Source organism: Indicator indicator, chromosome 19 (assembly GCF_027791375.1).
Source record: "Indicator indicator isolate 239-I01 chromosome 19, UM_Iind_1.1, whole genome shotgun sequence".
In the NCBI taxonomy this organism is placed as follows: Eukaryota; Metazoa; Chordata; class Aves; order Piciformes; family Indicatoridae; genus Indicator; species Indicator indicator.
The window spans coordinates 20003474-20027114 of record NC_072028.1 but is presented as its reverse complement, the minus strand read 5'-3'; the positions used below and the strand labels follow the sequence as shown (position 1 = coordinate 20027114).

Sequence of the window (23641 nt, the reverse complement as noted above, 5' to 3'; positions counted from 1 at the left end):
CACAGTGAAATCTAGCTCAGCCTGGCCACATTCCAAGTAGGATACTACAGAATCCCAGCATGGAGGGGGTTGGAAGGGACCTCTGGAGATCACCCAGTCCAACCCCCCTGCTAAAGCAGGGACACTCACAGCAGCTTGCCCAGGATCACAATGTCCAGGCAGGTTTGGAATCTCTCCAGAGAAGGAGACTTCACAACCTCTCTGGGCAGCCAAGACTTTGGCACCCTCGCAGGAAAGAAGTTTTTCCTCCTCTTCAAGTGACAGATTGTTTTATTGCACATAAAAAAAAAAAGGTAAGAAAAGCCCAGCACTGGGCATAAACAAGCTGACCACACATAATGGACATTGTTAGGTGTCTGAATAGGTCACTGAGTCAAAGGAAAGTTCAGCTTCACAATGCAGGTCCTGAGGCCTGAATCCCAAGCTGAAAGCATCCCTGTCCATTCAGCCCATCTGGATCATTCTGTAGTTCTCACTGTCCATTTCCTCCTGAATTTCCCTGGTTTCCTTCCATTCGTGTTCCCAGCCTTTGTTCTCTTCTCTGCCCTCTTCCTCTCACTATTTTGAAGCATACAGATGGGAGTCTAAGGGTGGGGAAGCCAAGCAGAGTCACACAGCATGGTACAACAAAACCCCAACAACTTTCACAGCTGAGGCAAAACAAGATCGAGCGGCTCAAGCCTCGCGTGGAAGCAGTGACCCCTGTTGCAAGAGGCAGGACCCTGCCAAGCTGCAGCTACAAAGAATTCTGCATGCTAAAGTTATAAATAGGGCCCTGCATGGAATTTAGTTCATCCTAGTATTTGCTAGTCACTCAAATCTTGTATGTGAGGCTTTCTACCAGGACTACTCCCACTGTACAGCATGATGGACAATCCCTGCACCTTCCCATCACCAGGTCTTGAAGTACCACAGCAGGCTATCCACTGGAGTTACCAGAACTCTGAATACACCTTAACTGAGACATCCTGAGCTCTCCCTTCTGCATAGGAAGAAGGTATTTGTTCATTGACAGCCTGGGTTTGAAGAGCTGCTCCTTTGGACTCAGACAAGTCATAGATTAACCTCTAATGAGATGAATCTTTAAGAGGTGCTCACTGTGAAAACAAACCCAGAAGCACAAGAAAGACAAAGACTGCTAGAGCAGGTCCAGAGAAGGCCATGCAATAATGGGAGGGCTGGAAGCCCTCTGCTGTGAGGCCAGGCTGAGAGAGTTGGGGTTGTTCAGCCTGGAGAAGAGAAGGCTCCAGGGAGACCTTATTGCTGCCCTTCAGCACTTAAAGGGGCTTCTAAGAAAGCTGGGGACAGACTTTTGAGCAGAGTCTGTTGTGACAGGACAAGGGGTGATGATTTGAACTAAAAGAGGGAGACTCAGGCAGGGAAGCAGGAAGAAATGTTTGACACTGAGGGTGGTGAGAGCTTGGCCCAGGTTGCCCAGAGAAGTGTAGATGCCTCATCCCTGGAATCATTCCAGGTCAGGTTGTTTGGGACTGTGAGCAACCTGCTCTAAGTTGCAGATGTCCCTGCTGACTGTGAGGGGGTTGGACCAGATGACCTTGAAAGGTCCCTTCCAACCCAAACCATTCCATGATTCTAGGAATCTGGAAGCTGGGATCCCTGATGGCATGAGGCCTAGCACTGGGGAAGCCCAGCTGACAAAGACAGGGTGAGGAGGGTTAGGAAACAGCACTACAGAGAGAGCCAGGGAAATGCTGCAAACATCCACAGAAGGAGTTGTCTCCTTGTCATCAGCCTCACTTTGCTGCAAGTTTCATGATTAGAAATGCCCCTCACTGATGCCAAAGACCCTCTGTGATCTTAGAGGTGCTCTGGAACCAGGGTAAATCCTGTCCCAGCAGAGCAGTGCTCAGCGCTCCCGCCTGCACCAGGGGGTGCAGGCAGGAGTGCTGAGCGCTACTCTGCTCTGAATTATCGTGCAAGCTATGAACATCATCTAAGTTTTCCACAACCTCTCTTCCCAACCACCATCTGAGACTACCAAGAGCTGTCAGCTCTTTCAGCAATAATAATCACCTGTCAAAAGATGCAGATCAGACTGGAGAAGAGGGAAGGGTTAAAAGGAAAAGCCAAACCCCATGAATAACAGCACCTGAAGCTGCCAGCCAAGGCGATCAAAAGGCTGAATTGAGCTGCTTTGGTTAAGAACCTTTTAAGACAAAAACGTTCCCCCTGCAGTGCAGGGGGTCCCAGGGTGACTCCACAGCAGGATTTTTTGTGCCGGTGGCTTTAAATTTGCTAATAAATAGGCTGTGCACTCAGGCACACACACAGACACACGATGGGGTGTGGGGGGAGGGAGAAAGATTTCAGTTTACAACACAAGGACTGCATTTGTCACTTGCTTTCGATGGTGTGAGAAGCAAGTTTCCAGGCTCTTGGGCTCAGGAAGAAGATTTTTTTTTTTTCCTGTTCCATTCCTGATGTGCTTGGCTGTCTTCTGCCAAAACCTGGTTTAAATCCATTAATGAAACTAGGACGAGGCTGCAGAGCTTCTTTAATTCCCTGGTGGAAAAAGGGCACTTGAGTGTGTTTCCGGGAACGATAGCCACCCACAGTTCCCACCATTGTCATGGAAGCACTGCTCCCCAGGCAGCAAACTCCTCAGACCCCACTTTGTCCCTGGAATACCACCCCAAGTTGTCACTGATTGTTTTATGTGGGACACAGGAACTTAGAGAGATTCACTGTTCTCTTGAGAGCAGCACTTCACTCGCTACCGGCTCCTCCTGCACCTCTGACCAGGATGCCCAGAGAGGTGGTGGAGGCCCCATCCCTGGAGTCATTCAGGGTCAAGCTTGATGGGGTCCTGAGCAACCTGATCCAGTTGGAGGTGTCCCTGCTGACTGCAGGGTGGTTGGAGGAGATGATCTTTGAGAGACCCTTCCAATTCAATGCATTCTGTGATTGTTGCTGTGGTTCCATCCCATTCCATACATGTTAGTGACATCCAGTTCTGGGCTCCTCAATTTAAGAAGGACATTGAGATACTTGAACGTGTCCAGAGAAGGGCAGTGAGGCTGGGAGAGAGGTCTGGAGCACAGCCCTGTGAGGAGAGGCTGAGGGAGCTGGGGGTGTTCAGCCTGGAGAGGAGGAGGCTCAGGGCAGACCTCCTTTATGTCTACAACTACCTGAAAGGAGGTTGTAGCCAGGTGGGGGTTGGTCTCTTCTCCCAGGCAACCAGTGGCAGAACAAGAGGACACAGTTTCAAGATGTAGAAGGGAAGGTTTAGGCTGGAGGTGAGGAGAAAGTTCTTCCCAGAAAGAGTAATTGGCCATGGGATGTGCTGCCCAGGGAGGTGGTAGAGTCACCATCACTGGAGGGGTTCAAAAAAAGCTTGGATGTGGCACTTGGAGCCATGGTTTAGTTGTCAGAAGGGGTTAGGTATTAGGCTGGACTTGATGATCTCTGAGGTCTTTTCCAGCCTGGTTGGTTCTGTGATTCTGTGATTCACCTGGGCACATGGATCAAGTCTTGACAGCGATTTGCCTCGAGCTCATGGATCTGCTCCAGGTAGTCAGGATGCCAGGACCAATAGGTAAGGCTGTTTACTCCTGCACTGCCCTGTGCCTGCTCTACCCTCCACCCAGCACCAAGTCCATGCCCCCTCCTCTCTGGGGGGATAGTGACACATCCCTACAGCTCCATGCAGTGCTGAAGAGATGCTCCCAGCAGGAACTACGTTTGCCAGCTCCAGAACCAATCCTACTTCCAGGTGCTGAAATAGTCACAAAATCACAGAATGGTAGGGGTTGGAAGGGACCTCTGGAGATCATTGAATACAACTTTGCCTGTCAAAGCAGGTTCACCTAAAGAAGGTCACAGAGGAGCATGGCCAGGTAGGTTTTGAATGTCTCCAGAGATGGAGACTCCACACCTATCTGGGCAGCCTGTTCCAGTGCTCTGTCACTATTAAAGAAGTTCCTCCTCATGTTCAGATGGAACTTATGTTCCAGTTTGTGCCCATTATCCCTTGTCCTGTCTCTGGAAACCACTGACAAAAGCCTGGTGCCACCCTCCACCCTTGAAGTACTGCTCAGCACTGATGAAATGCTCTCTCAGTCTGCCCTTTTCCAGACTAAAAAGTCCAAATTCTCTCAGTCTTTCCCCATAGGAGAGATGTTCTAACAACACAAAGCTGGTGGATTGCTCTTTGTGGCTCCAAGGGGGAGAGGAAGACCTGATCCTGCAGGACCACAGGCCCATGTCCCGACGTTCAGATTGTCCTTTCCATCCAGTACTTCCCAGTTTGCAGAGTTTGAAATCTTTTAAGGACAGGGATCACTTCTGGTAAATGACAGGAGATGTGCCTAGGCCAGAGGCCCTTCTCCAGAGATCTGGAGAAGAGATCCCAGATGCTCCTTCTAGAACAATCAGAATGATTCCAGTATAGCAAAACTCCTTCCCAGAGTGTTAAGGCACTAGCAGCCTACATTCTTTAAAATGCTAAGTTAAAGGACACAGCAACAGCTAATCAAATGGGCACCAGTTCCATGACAGCAGCAGAATGTTTTGGCAGGAGCATTTTGAAGGCAAACCTCCTGTTCCATGCACAGTGGCAGCCTAAATGGGAAGGATGGCTGAGTCAGCTCCTGCTTTGGGCTTCACAATGTGCTCTGTGTTTTCCAGCAGGGTGAACACAGGAGCTTTGAAGAAATGGGGAAGGATGAAATTCAAGCCTCTGTGGAATTAAAAAGCTGATGAAAATGGTATCACAGCCTTGTAGGTCTGAGGGACTGCAAAGACCTTGGGCACTAGGAGTTGCAAGTGACTGCAGAGATCACAGAGTGGTTTGGGTTGGACCTTTAAAGGTCATCCAGTCCAACCTCCCTGCAGTCAGCAGGGACATCCCCAACTAGAGCAGGCTGCTCACAGTCCCAAACAACCTGACCTCAAATGGTTCCAGGGATGGAGCATCTACACCTCTCTGGGCAACCTGGGCCAGGCTCTCACCATCCCCAGTGTCAAACTGACACAGACTGAATCTTCCTCTTTCAGTTCAAAACATCACCCCTTGTCCTGTCACAACAGGACAAGTCTGTCCCCAGCTTTCTGAGAGGCACTGAAAAGCCACCAGAAGGTCTCCCTGGAACCTTCTCCAGGCTGCACAACCCCAACTCTCTCAGCCTGGCCTCATGGCAGAGGACTTCCACCCCAAAGCAATGCTCTGTGAAGACATGAAATACTTTCTCTTGCCAGTCTATGCAACCAATGATGCTACCTTAACAGTCATCTTAACATGCATGCACATGGAGCATCTTTCAGAACAGGAGACACTGCAAGCCATCTGTTGAGCAAGGCTTGTGTCTAACCCAGGCCCTTGTCTCCTGCACTGCCCAAGAACACACTTTAAAAGAAAGAAAAAAGTTCCTACTGCAAAAATGATCCTTCCTCAGTGGACCTTGCCTGCCTCAGGAAATCAATTCCATTTGGGAAAGATGAGGATCATTAAGACTGAGGTTCCTTCACCATCTAAACCCCAGCCACATCTTCCCTGAGTGCTCCAGCACTTGGCTGTGGCACAGCTGGTTTAGAAGGCAATCCTGGCAGCAAGGCTGCCTTTAGCTAAATGCACTGAAATAGCTCAGCAAAAAGATCCATCAAGCATGGAGGTGAGAGGAGCACAGAACCATAGAACTGGTGAGGTTGGAAGAAACCTTTGAGATCATCCAGTCCAACCACTCACCTAGAGCTCACAACGCCACCACTGCTGCTAAGCCACTGCCACTAAACCACATCCATGTGGCATTTAAACACCTCCAGGGATGGTGACTCCACCACCTCCCTGGGCAGCTTGTGCCAGGGCATGAGAATCCTTCTGTGGAGACATTTTTCCTACTGCCCAACCTTCCCTAGCACAACTTGAGGCTGTTTCCTCTTGTCCTGTCACTTGGTTCATGTGAGAAGAGACCAACCCTCACTTGGCTCCAACCTCCTTTCAAGGAGCTGTAGAGGGCAATGAGGTCTCCCCTCAGCCTCCTCTTCTGAAGATTGAGCCACCCCAGCTCCCTCAGCTGCTCCTCACAGGACTTGTGTTCAAGGCCTTTCACCAGCTTGGTTGCCCTTCTCTGGACTTGCCCCAGCACTTCTTGTAGTGAGGGGCCCAAAACTGAACACAGCATTCGAGGTGTGGCCTCAACAGTGCCAAATTAGAGGGGGACAATCACATCCCCAGACCTGCTGGCAGCAGTGGGAACACAGCAAGCAGTGGCCACATCTTCTGGCTGATGCTGCAGTGAAGCCTCAGCCTGAAAGAACTGTCAGGCACAGGACCACTCATGCTAACAGTATCTTCTGCAAGGAGCCAAGAAAAGTCTTTCGTGTTTCAATAAGGAACTTGGCAGAGAAAAATCTCTTCCTCTCATTTGCTCAGTGAGGGGAACTTCAGCTGAATTCAGAGTCTGGGTTGCCCTCCTTCACTCCCAGCCTCTCAGTGTGGTTACCCAAAGGTTCTAGAAGCTTTTTCTTCACCAATTAACACCCCAAGATGCTCAAACTCCACTTTCTATGCAACTGGTGTGCACAAGAACTTGTGATGTCTTCCCACACTGCTGCCTTGCTGCATCAGACGCTGAAACCCCTCTGGCACAGGACAAGAGGTGAGTCCTCTCCTGACCAGCTTCAACTCACCCAGCTGTGCTGTGATGTTCTATGCTACTATCACCAACAACAACTTTAGATTTCAACCTCTTTCCTAGCAAGAGCTGCACCCTGCACTGGAGCAGCCTGAGAAGCTGAATAACCACAGACTGCTTGTTATGCCATTGACTACATTGATTAGAGTCATGAAAACAATTTGGTTGGAGAAGACCTTTAGAAGATCATTGAGTCCAAGCACAGCCAGGTCACCACTAAACCATGACCCTCAGCACCACATCTACATGGATTTTCAGTCCCTCCAGGGATGGGGACTCCACCATTGCCCTGGGAAGCCTGGGCCAGGCCTTGACAACCCTTTTGGGGAAAAAATTGTTCCTGTGTCCAACCTAAACCTCTGCTGGTGCGACTTGAGGTTATTTCTTCTCCTGTTGCTTGTTCCTTGGGAGAAGAGGAAGAGGTGGGAGAAGCTGACCCCCACCTCATTCCAATCTCCTTTCAGGGAGTTGCAGAGAGCAAGAAGGTGTCCCCAGTTAAGATAAAAGCCAGCACTGAGATTCAGAACATACCCTACAGCCTGCTCCCCCTCTTCACAGCAACAGGGCAGGAAAGGGAGCCACGATGCCCTGACAAAGCTCTGCAGCAGCTCACGTGCCCCAGAGGGCACCATCCATTTGGAGAGAGCTTATTAGGCCAGGCAGGGCAAGGCACAAAGCCAGCTCAGATCTGGAAGTGGCACAGCTCAGTCTGCATAAAGCCCTCCAAGAACTGAGGGGTAGGCTCTGCATGGGGCTAGCTTGAGGTCCATGGGCAGTTTATTCCCAAGCCACATGAGGGTGTTGTGCTGGGAAGGGGTCATCAGACATGCAAGGAAGTCAAGGTCTTCTGACTGCCTATCAACTCCACATGTGCCTGGAAGCCCTAGAAGAATCAGAGAGATGAGAACAACCCTGAAAGTTCCTTGAAGAAGTTTCTCAGCCCTCATCATTGTGCCTTCAGGATGACTACTCAGCTTGATTAGCTGATGAGGAACCCCACAGCAGAACTGCTTGGTGCTCTTTGAACTGAGGCTCTAGAGATGATGCTGACCTCCCACATCCAAGCCACCCTGCCTCCAGCCTTTCCAAGGAGCAAGGTCCTCACCTCTTCCTCCACAGCAATCAATCCAGAGGCGCCTGGGTTTCTGGGCAGCCGCTTTCTTTTCAGTTACATCACAAATCAAAGCAAATAAACTCTGGCAGGGGCCTCTTCCCAAGACTCAGGCTGAACCTTTCCCATTTTCAGCCCCACACATCACAGAGTCACAGCTTGCATCAGCTTGGAAGGGATCCTCCAAGGTCATCTTGTCCAAACCCCCTGCAGGCAGCAGGGACATCTCCAACCAGAGCAGGCTGCTCAGGGACACATAGAGTCTGACCTTGAATGTCTCCAGGGATGGGACCTCAACCACCTTTCAGGCAACCTGTTCCAGTGTCTCCCCACCCTCATTGTGCAGAACTTCCTCCTGTTGCCCAACCTAAATCTTCCCTGCTCTAGTTTCAAACCATTGCCCCTTGTCCTATTCCCACAGCCCCTTCTGAACAGTCCCTCCCCAGCATTCCTGTAGGTCCCCTTCAGACATTGAAATGCTGCTCTAAGGTCTCCCCTGAGCCTTCTCCTCTCCAGGCTGAGCAGTCCCAGTTCCCACAGCAGAGGTTCTCCAGCCCCCTGATCATGGAATGTGCTGCCCAGGGAGGTGGTGGAGTCACCATCCCTGGAGGTGTTCAAGGGGGGATTGGACGTGGCACTTGGTGCCATGGTTTAGATAGGCATGAGGTGTAGGGTGACAGGTTGGACTCGATGATCCTTGAGGTCTCTTCCAGCCTTCTTGATTCTATGATTCTATGTTTGTGGCCTCCTCTGGACCCTCTCCAGCAGGTCCATGTTTCACTTGTGTTGGAGGCCCCATAGCTGGACACAGCACTGCAGGTGAGGTGTCCCCAGAGCAGAGGGGCAGGATCCCCTCTCTCCATCTCTGGCCACACTGCTTTGGATGCAGCCCAGACTGCCATTAGCCTTCTCGGCTGACAGTGCCCATTGCTGGCTCATGCACAGCTTCTCACCCACCAGCATCCCCAAGTCCTCTGCAGGACTGTTCTCAATCTCATCATTCCCAGCCTGTATTGATATCTAGCACTGCCCCTGCCTAGGAGCAGGACCTTGCCCTTTGCCTTATTGAACCTCCTGAGATTCTGCTCAGCCACCTCTCCAGCCTGTCCAGGTCCCTCTGGATGCCATCCTGTCCTTCAGTCTTATCAACCACACCACTCAGCTTGATATCATCTGCAAAGCTGCTGAGAGTGCCCTCAAACTCCCATGCCCAGAGGCCCCCCTCCTTTATTTCTGCACCTGAAGCACTTTGTTAGCACCTTGCAAAGCCCTCTCTTTGCCTTTGCACCACACCGAATTCCCCACGGCATTCGGCACAACCTCCAAGCTAATGAATGCTTCCAGGCACCCAAATTGCCACAGCCCTGTGAGACTGGCATCAACATTTCAAACCAGCAGGCCCTCTTCCTCCAACACAAGCTGAGTTTCCAGCTTTATCACAAAAGCTTTATCGCAAAAGTAAAAAAAAAAACCAACCAAACCCCAGACACGTACTCTCAGCTCAAGGTGTGCAGATGAAGGCAGAGTCACAGCTGAAGGCCAGGCAGCTGACATCCATCCTGACAGTTATCTCTGTGTATGAGGAGGAAAGATGAACAGCTCACAGCTCTGCAGCTCTGGAGTTCGCCCTTGGTCAAGCTGGTAATGTCATAAATCAGCCATGGTGCACCCTCAGACAGAGAGAGAGAGGCTCCTAGTGAGAGCTGGAGAGCAAGAGGGGCAGCAGCAGCCTCCTCTGAATTGAACAGCAATAATTGCAAAATAGCTTTGGGATGGTCTAAATCATCCTCTTTGGGTGCATCTTGTCACAGTGACTGCCAGGGATGATTCCTCTTAGTATTTCATACTAGAGTAAAACGTGGGGAGCTGTGAGAAGTGATTTACTGCTTTTCTTCAACCACCCTGGTGGGGAGAGATGAAAATAAACCAGGCATGCTTGCTGGGACTGCTTAGAAGGTCTGGGAGTGACAGGACAAGGGGCTTTGAGCTGGAGAAAGGGAGATTGAAACGAGATGAGGAAGAAATTCTTTACAGTGAGGGTGGTGAGAGACACAGGAACAGGTTGCCCAGGAAGGCTGTGGCTGCCCCCTTTCTGGAGGTGTTCAAGGCCAGGTTGGATAAGGTCTGGAGCAAGCTGGGCTGGTGGGAGGTGTCCCTGCCTGTGGCACTAGGGTTGGAGGAGATGATCTCTAAGGTTCCCTCCAGCCTAAGCCAGTCTATGACTCTACAACCATCCCAGGCTCCCCGGGTTTGTAAGTTTGATACAGCCAATGAAGCTTTCCTAGCTGTAGTGGCTGAGCTCCAGCCATTCCCCTTCCCAGCCTGTCACAGAGCAAGCAGAGCAGAAGCTCTGGCACACAGACAAGCAAGTGTAGGGGATGTGCCAACTTCTGCCTGGATTTTCAGCCCCAGGACACTATACTCAAGCTTTTCCACAACCTGTGACAGAAGCCTGCGTGGATTTCTATTCTCAGTCCTGTCAGCATGATCTCATTGTCTCCTAAAGGAAGAGTGTGGCCAGAAATCCCATAGCCAAAGGCAATATCCACTTGTTTACAGGTGTCTATGGTGCCAAGGAGTCCCTTCCAGGCTCCCCCAGACCTGACATGGAGTCTCATACTTGTGAGATGACTTCAGCAGCACCAACACGTACTGACCTAGCACAACACAAGCAGGAAGGTCCCAAAGCTGACCCAGGGACCCCCATGCCATGCACAGGCAGGAAAGCACTCCTTGGAACAGGAGTGCTACCTACTTCCCCTCCAGCTCACCTAGTGATAAAGGAAGGAGGCAGAAGGCAATTTTTTTTTTCTCCAGGAGCCTTTTGTTTGCAACAAAGGAAGTTGAAGACAGACAGCTCTGCAGTGTCCCTCGACAGCTATGATCAACAAGCTCTTACTAAATCTTGGCAACTCACTTTTACTCCCCAAAGGCTTCAGAGAAAAGTCAGTGTACAAACCCTACCCATTTGTCCTAACAACAGACTCAATCCCTGCCCTGCAATCACAGCACTGACCAGGGGAAAGCTGCTGAGCATCCTGACTGTCCCACAGGCCCAGTAAAGCTGATGGTGTACTGCTCTGCTCTGGTGAGACCCCACCTGAAGTACTGTGTCCAACTCTGGTGCCCCCAACACAAGGAGGACATGGAACTGTTGGGGGCCACAAAGATAATCAGAAGGCTGATTATCTATAGGGACAGGGTTAGAGAGTTGGGGCTGTTCAGCCTGGAGAAGAGAGGGCTCTAGGGAGACCTTAGAGCAGCCTTCCAGTACCTGAAGGGGTTACAGGAGAGCATGGGAGGGACTTTGGACAAGGGCTGGGAGTGACAGGATGAGAGGGAATGGATTGAAGCTTGAGAAGGTGAGATTGAGACTGGAGATGAGGAAGAAATCCTTGCCAGTGAGGGTGGTGAGACACAGGTTGCCCAGGGAGGTTGTGGAACACCCCCCATCCCTTGGGGATGTTCCAGGACAATTTGGATGTGACCTTGAGCAACCTGGGCTAGTGGGAGGTGTCCTTGCCAACGGCAGGGGGGTTGAAACTTTAAGTTTCTTTAAGGTCCCTTCCAACCCAAACCATTCTATGATTCCTTCAAAGGTTTCTTAAGAGTCCTTGCTAAATGCAGTGGCCATGAAACCATAAAGCAAGGAAGGAGCCTGACTCTTGTAGAGTCTCCAGAGCCAGCTCAATGCACACGACCTGGTTCGTGCTGATTTGTTTGCAGAGGCCATGGAATTCTCTTCTCTAGAAGTGAGGTTGTTTCCAGAAACAAATGCTACACTTCTTTGACTTTGACTGGGAAAGTAGGGGGGGAAGGAAGAAAATAACAACTAGAAATCCTCCCCCTCACTCCAAACAGCCAAACAGTGCTGGCCAGGCTCACAGGAGCACGCGTGTGAGCGGGAAAGGAAACCGAGAGCCCTTCCAGCTTTCCAGAGGCTTATTGCAAACAGCAGGGAGGGAGAAGGGATTTTACACGTTATGAAAAAGTCCTGTGATGGTGCTTTGTCCTTAAAGGGAACGCTGCACAACAAAAGGCCCCCAGGCTGCACTGCCTGTTTAGCACTTCTGTGATGCAAAATGCGTCGTTAGCCGGTGAGACGGAGATGCTGCTAGCAGGGTGAGCATGCTGAGTGCTGGACAAGCCACTGCTGAACCACCTTCAGGCTCTTCTGGCCTAAAGGCACTCTGCTGTGTATCACTCACAGGCTGCATCGATAGGTTTGGGCCAGTTCTATGAGGTTTAACAAAGCCAAGACCTGGCTCCTGGGTCACAACAACCACATAAACACTCCACGCTTGGGGGAAGAGTGGATGGAAAGCTGGCCAGGAGAAAAGGACCTAGGGGTGTTGGTTGACAAGGCTTGAGTATGATCCAATCCAGCATTGTGTTCAGGTGGCCAAGAAAGCCACCAGCAATCTGGCTTGCATCAGGAATAGTGTGGCCAGCAGGAGGAATAAAGCGATGGTGCCCCTGTACTCAACACTGGTGAGGCCACACCTCAAATCCTGGGTTCAGTTTCAGGCCCCTCACTCCAAGAAGGATATTGAAGTGCTGCAGAGTGTACAGAGAAGGGCAACAAAGCTGGTGGAGGGTCTGGAGAGCAGGGCTGGTAAGGAGCAGCTGAGGGAACTGGGGTTATTTAGTCTGGAGAAAAAGAGGCTGAAGGGAGACCTCACTGATCGCTACAGCTCCCTTAAAGAAGGCTGCAGTGAGGAGGGGGTTGGTCTCTTCTCCCTAGTATCAGGTGATAGAAGGAGAGGAAATGGCCTGAAATTGTGCCAGGGGAGGGTTAAGTTGGAGATGAGGAAATATTTCTTTGGTCCAAGAGTGGTCAGGGATTGGTACAGGCTGCCCAGGGAGGTGGTGGAGTCCCCATCCCTGGAGGTGTCCAAGAAAGGTGTGGCCATGGCACATGGGGCCATGATTTGATAGCCATGGTGGTGTCAGGTTGAAGTTTGGATTTGCTGACCTTTTCCAACCAAAACAATTCTATGATTCTCTGCAGAGCCTCCAGCCAAGCCAAGGCCATCCCTGCAGGCTGCTCTCCAGAGAGTCAGAGCTCTCCTATGTGCCAGCTGCTTCCTCTGCAGCCCTGTACTAGGAAATGAGCAGGTCACAGCTGAAAGGGCAGGCACGCTGCACACCAGCCATCCTGCAAGGAAACAGCCCAACCACACTGGAAAATGCCTCTGCCACCTCTCTCACCAGCAAGTTTAATCATCTCCTCTTTCAGACCCTTAATGCCTCTGCTGGGTCTGTGCAGAGCTCCCCTGCCTGAGCTGCTCTGGCACCAACACAGCTCCAGAGCGCTCAGCAAGGTTAGCCCAGGGAAGGGGGAGGAGAGAGATGAAGCTTTGGGCTGAATTCCCACCGGCTTTGCATTATGAAAGCCATGAGCTGCAAGCAGCAAGCCTTTGCAGGTTGCTTTAACCCCTTCCTTGCTGCCAAAGGAGCATCTCAACCAACCTCCTAACAGCACACATCCTAGTAGTGACCTGCGCCCAACCCCAGGGCAAAACAGGCAAGCAGCTGGAAACCAGCTCTGGGCTTTCTCTCCAGAAGTCTTCTCCCAAAGGTACACATTTCCTCTCTGGCTCAAGCAGAGTGTGGCCAGCAGGTCAAGGGAGGTTCTCCTCCCCCTCTACTCTGCCCTGGTGAGGAGACATCTGGAGAAGTGTGCCCAGTTCTGGACTCCCTGACTGAAGAAGGACAGGGACTTGAATAAAAGGGCTGCAAAGATGCTGAGGGGACTGGAACATCTCTCTTGTGAGGGAAGGCTGAGAGAATTGGGGCTTTTTAGAGTGGAAAAGAGCAGAATGAGGGAGGAACTCATCAATGCTGATCCATACTTAAAGGGTGGGAGTCAGGAGGATGGCACCAGGCTTTTTTACAGTGGTGCCCAGTGACAGGACAAGGCACAAACTGGAACATCAGAAGTTCCATCTAAACATGAGGAGGAACTGCTTTAATGTAAGGGTGATGGAGCCCTGGAACAGGCTGCCCAGAGAGGTGGTGGAGTCTCCATCTCTGGAGACATTCCAAACCCACCTGGCCATGTTCCTGTGTGTCCTTCTCTAGGTAAACCTGGGTTGGCAGGGGGGTTGGACTTATGTCCAGACCCTACCATTCTGCAATTCTGTGCATGCATTCATGGTTGCTGCTTTGTGCTCTCAAGCCTTGGAAGGAAAAAAAAAAAAAAAAACAACAAACTAGTGCCACAATCCCACCCTGCACATGCCCAGGACTTGTTACTTCAAGAAATGTCATCATTGTTCCCAAGCCAGCAGTTGGGCAATGAACAGGGGCCTGTATTGTCCACTGGCTGCCCGGGGGCTTTGAGCAACAGTGCTGAAGTGGGGGGTCCCCACAACGGTATTAAAGCTGCCACAGAAGGTTAGCTCAAACTCAGAGATCCCAGATGATTTGCTGATAATCAATAGTAGATGCTGTAAGGAGGGAGGACAGAGCCTGCCTCGTCCCCTGGGGTTCCCAGAAAAAGGAGAAACAGAAACTCCAACAGCAACTTCAAACCCATTCCCTCCACTCCCCAGCTCAGTGGGTACAAGAGCATCTCACACACGTCCTTGCCCACCCCTAGGGATGTCTGCTGCCAAGGTGACATCAGTTATCTGCCTCTGCAGAGGGTCCTTTGGCACAGCAACTGCCCCAAGGACTTTACTTGCTCTGAAGAGCTGCAATGGCGAGGGCTCTGGCGCAAAGCTGGCTGGGCTGCTACCCAACGCACCAGGAAGGCTTTGAAACTCCTTGGATAGAGAAATAAAGTACTCCATGGCTTGGCAGACAGGATTAGAGCACCCTGGAGAGCCTCAGACAGTCTGGAGCTTGTTTAAGGTGCCCTTTCAGCTCAGCCCCATGCAGCAGTTCACTTGAGGCTTAGGGTTTTGGGCAGGAGTAAGTAAGGGGAATGCAAGAACTGGGGGGTTCTGCCACCACCAGGGCAGGTCAGCAATGGCTGAAGTGAAGCCCAACTATGCTAAGCATCCTCCCAGCCAGAAATGGGCAGAGGAAATCCCCATGGCTGGGGCAGTTGCTCATCCTCTCCTGGGCTTTTTCTGGCAGCAAACAAAAGAGCAGTTGTGGCCAACCGAAAAAGCTGGAGCTCTGAAGAGAAACCACGTGCCCTTGGAGAGCTCAGAGTCACACCAACACCTCCTTTGAGGCCAGGAAAGGAGAAAGCCCAGCATTGGAGTTGGTAACCAACCCTAATTGCTTGACTTTACATCCTGACATCAAGCCAACCAGCCTGGGCATGCCCCTTTTCTAAGCCTAGCCCTGCACAAAGCTGACAACCCAGAGTGCAGATCAAAGTTTTGGCTGACAACCATGCTGGAAAATATTGGTGAGGCCATGAATGAGGCCACCAGGATGTGATTTTTCCATGAATGAAGCCACGAGTATGTGAAAAAGCCTTAGGGCAACAGGACTGCCTGAAAGCAGGGAGCATTGCTCTGCTCCCACTGCCTCCTCCAAGCCTCACTTAGCTGGTTCATGTTTTATGAAGAATGATTCAGCTGAACTTGCTCCTTGACGTGAGAAAGGGGGAGGAACACGAGTGTGGGAAAGCAAGAGGATGCAACACAGGCATCTGGTATGGGGGAGACACTCAAGGGACGTGGTGCAGCTCAGTTAATATGCAAGGCAGCACTATAAAAGCAAAATAAGGCAGGAGGGGAAACAAATCTTCTTGCTAGACACACCCCCAAGCCATGGGAGAGCTGGGAATGGGAGCTCTTAGCATCCACCTCCAATCCCAGGCTTTAACCACGAAGCAAAGCTGCCCCTCTGACTCCAAGCAGAGTCTGACATGGGAACATAGAAGGGTTTCTCTCCACAACCTTGTGAGGGGGTTTGGAAGGGAGAAAAAAAAATAAATGCAGCTGGCTTCATTCCCCATTAGCAGTTAATTTCCTCAATCATTTTCACAGAGGGAGAAAGAGGAAGGCTCCTGATCTGAGAGATGAAAGCAAATGAAAAAGAAGCCTCATAAAAAAATCTGTGCTGCCCTAAGGGAACAGTGCCCCACAACTTTCAGTGGGGAACTTGTCAAAGGCCCCAGGCTGGTGGGGGGTTGTTTGTATTTTATAAGACAGATGCTTTAGAGACTATAAGTCTTCAAATAGCTGAGATTCCATTCTGCTGAACCTCCAACCAGACTAGAAAAAGAAACAGCTGATCCCAGTTAGGCCAGCCCAGGGATCCAGCTTAGCCACATCAAGAGGAGAGGACTGAAGCAACACACAGAGCTGGAGAGGCCCTGCTAAAATTCTTTGCAACAAGATGCCACCACCCCCAAAAAAATCATAGAATTGTCAGGGTTGGAAGAGACCTCAAGGATCATCCAGTTCCAACCTGCCTTCAAGAGGGGGAGGCAGATGTTCAGTGGGTGAGGTTATTTGGGATGCTTTACAAATGTGCAGCAATCAGCATCTTATTCATTAGGGCTGATGGAAACCCTTCTCTTCAGTACTGAACCAGCCATCATTCTCCCTCCTGACAAACCTCCTTCTCCTCAGACACAAACACCTTGCCACAGCGACCCCCCACCCTCCCTGGGCTCATTAATTTCAGTGCCCCAAGGAAACAAAGCCAAGAGATTTTAAAGAAAGAAAGAAAAATCACCCAGCCTCAAATGACCACCTTTGATTCAAGGAAAGGAGAGGAGATGCATCAACCAGCAGAGAGAGACACTCACAATGAATAATTAACATTAAAAAAACAAACCCCTAAAAAACCAAAACATCTAAACCCAACAAAAGGATCTAAGACCTGAAGAGAAATTACTTACTTGGAACAGCCACTGGCACGTTTAATCTTTCACAACCCAAATGTATGAATAGAAAATAAGTCAAACTAGCCCTAGGGCAGATGAATTTTGCTCCTGGCTGGTTCAGCTTGCTGTGCACAGGGAAAAAAAAAATAAAAAAGAAATCTGTCCTGTAGTCCTCACAGCCTGGCACGGAGCAATGGGCTGGATCTCTGCATCTGGGAGAACAGCACTCTCTGGAGCACAGCAAGGGAAGAGCAGGAGAAAGCCCTGAAATCCTTAGCAAGGACACAGCTTCACAGATTGCATTGGGTTTGAAGGGACCCTCCAAGGGCATCTTGTCCAAACCCCCTGCAGGCAGCAGGGACATCTCCAGCCAGAGCAGGCTGCCCATGGCCACATCGAGTCTGACCTTGAATGTCTCCAGGGATGGGGCCTCAACCACCTCCCTGGGCAACCTGTGCCAGTGTCTCACCACCCTCACTGTGCAGAACTTCCTCCTGATGTCCAACCTAAATCTGTCATGATCCAGTTTCAAACCATTGCCCCTTGTCCTGTCACTCCCAGCCCTTCTAAACAGTCCCTCCCCAGCCTTCCTATAGGCTCCCTTCAGATATTGAAATGCAGCTCTAAGGTCTCTCTGGAGCCTTCTCTTCTCCAGGCTGAACAGCCTCAATTCTTTCAGCCTGTCTTCACAGGAGAGGTTCTCCAGCCCTCTGATCATCTTTGTGGCCTCCTCTGATCATCTCCACATCCTCCTTGTGTTGGGGGCCCCAGAGCTGGACACAGAACTGCAGGTGAGGTCTCCCCAGAGCAGAGGGGCAGAATCAGCTCTCTCAACCTGCTGACCACACTGCTTTTGATGCAGCCCAGGCTCCCACTGGCCTTCTGGGCTGCAAGTGCCCATTGCTGGCTCATATCCAGCTGCTTGAGTGACTACTGGAAAAGCCTTTACCTCCAGCTCCCCCAGACATGCTGATTGCTTGCTTTATTTACATCCTTTCTTAGTCCCTACAAGCAAAAAGTGCAAGAGTTTTAGCTAAGGAACCTCTTGCAGTTGATGCTGAGCTGGAACTGGTCTGTAAATTCCTGCCCACAGGGTTGCTGTGAAGTGAAATTGCTCCCTGGAGCCACTTGCTCTGGATCATCTGAGGTTCACAGTGTTTGCCTCACTGGTGTCCACTTAAGATCTCAAGTAATCAGTTTTGGTCATGACAGGAAAGGGATCCAAATAGCTCCAACCAACTCATGCAGAAATTGCATCTTTTGCAAGATTTGGATGTGAAACAGCTCCTGGGAGCAGCTAGGCTGGAGGGAAAGGCCAGCTTAGAAATGAAATTATCAGCCAACAGGCTCCAGGTTCTCATTCCACCCATAATCTCCCCACAGACTGCCACTCTGCCTCCTCCTGCACACTGAGAGTAGGAGAAAAGCCATGGACAAACATCTTGCTGATGGAGCCCCTGTGCTCCAGCTCCTGAAAGGAGGTTGGAGGAGGTGGGTGCTGGTCTCACCTCTCTACTAACAAGTAGATAGGACAAAAAGTTGCACCAGGGGAGATTTGGGTTGGACTTTAGAAGAAACTTCTTCATTAGAAAGGTTCTCAAACACTGGAACAGGCTCCCCAGGGAGATGGTTGAATCCCTATCCCTGGAGGTGTTTAAAAGCCATGGAGATGTGGTGCTGAGGGACATGGTTTAGCACCAGACTTGCTCAAGAATGGTTGGACTTAATGGTCTTAAAGGTCCTTTGCAACCCAAACAATTCTATGATTAGCATGCAGCAGAGTAAAAGACTTCTAAAAGCAAAAAAGCCTGAAGCTCTTTGCACTGTTTAATGGTCAGTCCACATGAAAGGTCCACAAAGAACAGGCTGGAGTTTATCTTGCTCCTGTGCTCAGGGCAAGCCTCTGTCTCTGGGTCTGAGTGCTCCTGTCAGGTTCTTGCACCAAGGTCTAGACCTTCACAGCCCAAGCTCAGCCCTGGGGTCAGCAAGCACTGCACCTCCTGAGCTCCCTGGGAGTGGTGCCTGCTTGCTTCAAAGGCACATTTTACCCTGTGTTTATAGCAGCCCACGAGGCACAAAGGCCTAGGAGGTCACTCATCCACCACTGTAATTTCAGGCAGGATCAAACAGCAGGATCAAATAGCTGGGCTGAGTGAGCAAGTCCACCTTTAATTACAAATGGGTTTGGTAATAAGCAGAGGCAAGAACAAAGGCAGGGAGAAAAACCTCCCTTTTTCTTCCTGGCTCCTGTTCAGGTTGTGTAGAAACAGTTGCCCAGACCAGAATCTCAACCAAGATCCACCAACTACATCTTTTTTGGAGGGGGGGGCCACATTCAGGACTGCCACAGCAGCACTGTTCCACTGTTCCCTCTGCCTTGACAAGCATTGAGGACTGCTGGGTGGCTCACAGCTGCTCAGCATCCAAGGGCTCAGGTCTGTGCAGGTACTTCCCAGCTCAGCCTCTCCTTGTCCCCTGAGCACAAGTACACATACGCAGCCGCTCTGTGGGGAGCTGTGGGGAGGATTTCACTGCTCTAACATCCTCTGACTACGAGCTGGTGGTTGCAAAACAGGATTACTAATGCTGAGGATGATGGTCCCAGCTTGTAGGAGCTGCCTGGCCCCAGGGAGGGGACAGAAAGGAGCTCTCAGAGGGCAGCATGGTAGCCACAGAACTGATAGACCTCTCTGTCAGGTACTTAGTCAGGAGCTACGCTTGCTGGCCCCAAAAGGCCCTGAAGCATTAGCAGGGAATCACAGAATTGTTTTCCTTGGAAAAGATCTCCAAGATCATCCAGTCCAACCACTGACCCAACACCACCACAGCCATGTGCACCAAAGTGCCATGGCCACAGGTTTCTGGAACACCTCCAGGCATGGGGACTCCACCACCTCCCTGGGCAGCCTGTGCCAATCCCTCACCACTCTTGCAGCAAAGAAATTGTTCTTCATCTCCAACCTAACCCTCCCCTGGCACAATTTCAGGCCAGTTCCTCTCCTTCTATCACCTGAGACTAGAGAGAAGAGACCAACCCCAACCTCACTGAAATCTCCTTTCAAGGAGCTGTAGAGAGCAAGGAGGTCTCCTCTCAGCCTCCTCTTGTCCAGGCTGAACAACCCCAGGTCACAGAATCATAGAATCACAGAATTGTCAGGGTTGGAAGGCACCTCAAGGATCATCCAGTGCCAACCCCCCTGCCATGGGCAGGGACACCTCACACCACAGCAGGTTGCTCAGAGCCACCTCCAGCCTGGTCTTAAAAACCTCCAGGCATGAGGCTTCCACCACCTCCCTGGGCAACCTGTTCCAGTGTCTCACCACCCTCATGGGGAAGAAATTCTTCCTGACATCCAATCTGAATCTACCCATCTCCCTCAGCTGCTCCTCCCCAGCCCTGGTCTCCAGACCCTACCCCAGCTTTGTTGGCCTTCTCTGGACCTGCTCCAGCTCCTCAATGTCCTTCTTGGAGTGAGGGCCCCAAAACTGAACCCAATACTTAAGATGTGGCCTCACCAGTGCCAAATACAGGGGCACCATCACTTCCCTACTCTTGCTGGCCACACTATTCCTGATACAGGCCAGGATGCTGTTGGGTCTTCCTGAGCCCTAAAACACACAGAGAGGCAAGAAGGCTTAGAAGGGCAGGTAGAGGGCTCGAGTGACAGGAGCCTTCCACTCCTTTCTTTGTGACAGTAAATTAGACAGGATTGGTGGACCCCCTCAGCACATCCAACATCTCTGCCAGCATCAGTGAGAACCTTACACCACCCAGGAGCACGACAGCAACATGGCTAGAGCAGAGCATCAACCCCAAACTCCTCCAACAAACCATTCCCCAACTGCTGATAGACCTCTGCCTGGGCTGGGTATCACAGGGAGGGACATGATGGGAATAATGGGAAGGCTGGGAACCCATCCCATCCCTGGGAACCAAGGGCTTCTGACCTTGCTAGCAAAGCCTGCTGAGAGAACTGGGTGGGTTGTTCTGTACTCCTGGCTTTAATTACAGCCAAGTTGTTTAAGTTGCTCTCCTCCAGCCACCCCCATGTCCCTCACAAGCCCAAATTCAGCTTTTTATAGCACATCCGGCCTGGATGTTAAAACACATTCAGGAAATGCATTTTCAGCCCCAAACATCCCTTCTCCTGCACCACTTGGGGCTGCAAGGGTTTGTAAGGTGGAGATGTGGAACCGGATGTTTGGGTTTTGTGGCCGTTGCTTTCCTGGATTGCTTCTGACTGTTTAGAGAAGGGAAATCAAATAAATGCAGCCTAGGCTGGCTGCAGCCAGGAACAATGCCAGCTGCTTGCAAGGTGAAGAAAGGAAAGCCAGGTGGAGAGGCCACCCTTAGCTGCTCCAATCCCCAGCACACAGGGCAAGGCTCTTTTTTTCTTATTTGAAAGAGATGACAAAGCTCCTGGGAGCTGCCAGTGGCTCACAGCACAGGGGGTGTCCACAAGCATGTCCAGCATCCCAGAGAATCACAGAATTGTTTAGGTTGGAAAAGATCATCCACAGCCCAATCAGCAACCCAACCCCACCATGGCCATCAAAGCATGGCCCCAAGTGCCAGGGCCATACCTTTCTTGAACACCTCCAGGCATGGGGACTCCACCACCTCCCTGGGCAGCCTGTGCCAATCCCTCACCACTCTTGCAGCAAAGAAATTGTTCTTCATCTCCAACCTAACCCTTCCCTGGCACAATTTCAGGCCAGTTTCTCTCCTTCCATCACCTGATACTGGGGTGATTAGACTGACCCCCAGCCCACTCCCAACCTCCTTTTAGGGAGATGCAGAGAGCAAAGAGGTCTCTCCTCAGCCTTCTCTTCTCCAGGCTAAACACCCCCAGCTCCCTGAGCTGCTCCTCACCAACCCTGTTCTCCAGACCCTTCACCAGCTTTATTGCCCTTCTCTGGACCTGCTCCAACCACAAAATGTCCTTCTTGGAGTGAGGGGCCCATATCATAGAATGCTAGGGGTTGGAAGTGACCTCTGGAGATCATCTAGTCCAACCTCCATGCTAATGTGGGTGTAGAATCATAGAACTGTTAGGATTGGAAGAGACCTCAAATATCACCTAGCTCCAACCCCCCCTGCCATGGGCAGGGACACCTCACACCACAGCAGGTTGCTCACAGCCACATCCAGCCTGGCTTTAACCTCCAAGGATGAGCCTTCCACCACCTCCCTGGGCAACCTGTGCCAGGATTTCATCACCCTCATAGTGAAGAGCTTCTTCCTAACATCCAATCTGAATTCTACCCATTTCTAGTTTTGCTCCATTCCCCCCCAGTCCTATCACTGCCTGACACCCTAAAAAGTCCCTCCCCAGCTTTCTTGGAGCCCTCTTCAGATACTGGAAGGCCACAATAAGGTCTCCTTGGAACCTTCTCCTTTCCAGACTGAACAACCCCAACTCTCTCCAACCCTTACTATTCCACTAGTCTGCCAGCAGCCTGAGGCATCAGTCTCAGAGACCATCCCAAGGCAGAAGACTCCTTGGAGCACTCTCAGCCCAGAGGGCACACAGTGGCCAGGCAGCCCCAGACAATGCCCTGCTCAGCCCTCCCTGAGATGCTCCACGCGCTGATGGAAACGCCGCTGCTCCACCTCTGCCATCCTGTCCCCACACCAAGGGGAGGAAGGGAAGGTGCACAGGGCTGGGCTGCAGCAGGGTTTGCTGCTCTGGAGGGAGACAAGATAGACAAACCCTGGGTATTTTTCTCTTCCTCACAGGCAGGCCAAGCAAATGTCAGTAGGACAGGGCCCAGCAGCAAGCTGGAAGACAACCTAGTTAAGCTGCTTCCAAAATAATCCCACTGGAAGAGAGCAAGGAGGGAGCAGGTGCTTTAGGACTAGTGAATATGTTGTTCTCTGCTGATGTTTACATTTAAGAATGAAGCCACTGGTGTAGTTTCCAAATACAGCCCAGCTAATCATCATTTCTTGGTGCTTTAATCAAATAGGCAGGTGCAGGTTCAAAAGATCTACACATAAATCACAGATTCACAGAAGGGTTCGGGTTGAAAGGGACCTCAAAGATCATCCAGTTCCAACCCCTCTGCCATGGGCAGGGACACCTTCCACCACCCAGGTTGCTTAAGGCTTCATCCAGCCTGGCCTTGAACACTTTCCAGCAGGGGTCATCCAGGACCTCCCTGGGCAACCTGTGCCAGTGTCTCCCCACCCTCATTGCAAACAATTTCTTCCTAACCTCCAGTCTCAATCTGCCCTCCTCCAGCTACAATCCATTCCCTCTTGACCCATCACTCCAAGCCCTTGTAAGAAGTCCCTCTCCAGCTCCTTATTTCTTTTAATTCCCTTTTCTTCCATATTTGATGTGGATCATTCACTGCAGGTATCTGCAGCATTAATTCAAACCAGGCTCTGGCTGTTTCTCCCAAGGGATGAGAGCTCCAGCACAAGCAGCTGTGCACTTGGATAACAAGTAGGCTGAGCAGGCCAACTGGCCATCAACTTCCTCCCCATGGCTAGTAAGGTACAGGAGGAAACATGGATCTCAGCAGAGCAGGAAGGAGAGCAGCTTGGGGGACTTCCCCAGGAGGGTACCAAACCTGCCTGCACTTCCAGCAGGGCAGTTGGTAGGAGACCTGGGAGGCAGATTTGAAGACACAGGACCACCATCAGCATGCACAACAAGGAGCTACCACCTCAAGCACCTCTGCTGGCCACCCAGATTGAACAAAGACCACCAGTCCAGCTCAAGGCAAGGTTATTGTTTTGGTTTTTTTCCCCAGCACAAAACCCTGCACATGACACTTAGGTCCCCATTAATGAGCTCTGCAGGGACAAAGCCTTATGTGGAGTGAACAAGAGCAACAAGACCATGGGCATCTATGTACTCATTCATCTGAGGGAACAGCAGCTGCAGCAACTGAACAACAGCCCAGGCAGCCTTACCTCACACTGGAGAGCTGCTTCTCAGCAGACTGGAAGGAAAAATCTATGTCTTTGAGGGGGGAGGTGGGGGGTTGTTTCTATGTGACCAAGTTGTGCCCAGCTTATGTCTTTCAAATCAAAATGCAAATGACTGATTTAAGTAAAAATCACTGGTG

The 23641-nt window shown here is 51.0% G+C and overlaps 1 protein-coding gene across 1 annotated transcript in view; it reads right to left on the bottom strand.

The window, feature by feature from the left end:
* CFDP1 (craniofacial development protein 1) overlaps nt 1-23641 on the bottom strand; it is an 85323-nt gene that overhangs the window by 38830 nt on the left and 22852 nt on the right. The gene's annotated exons all lie outside the window — the stretch shown is intronic.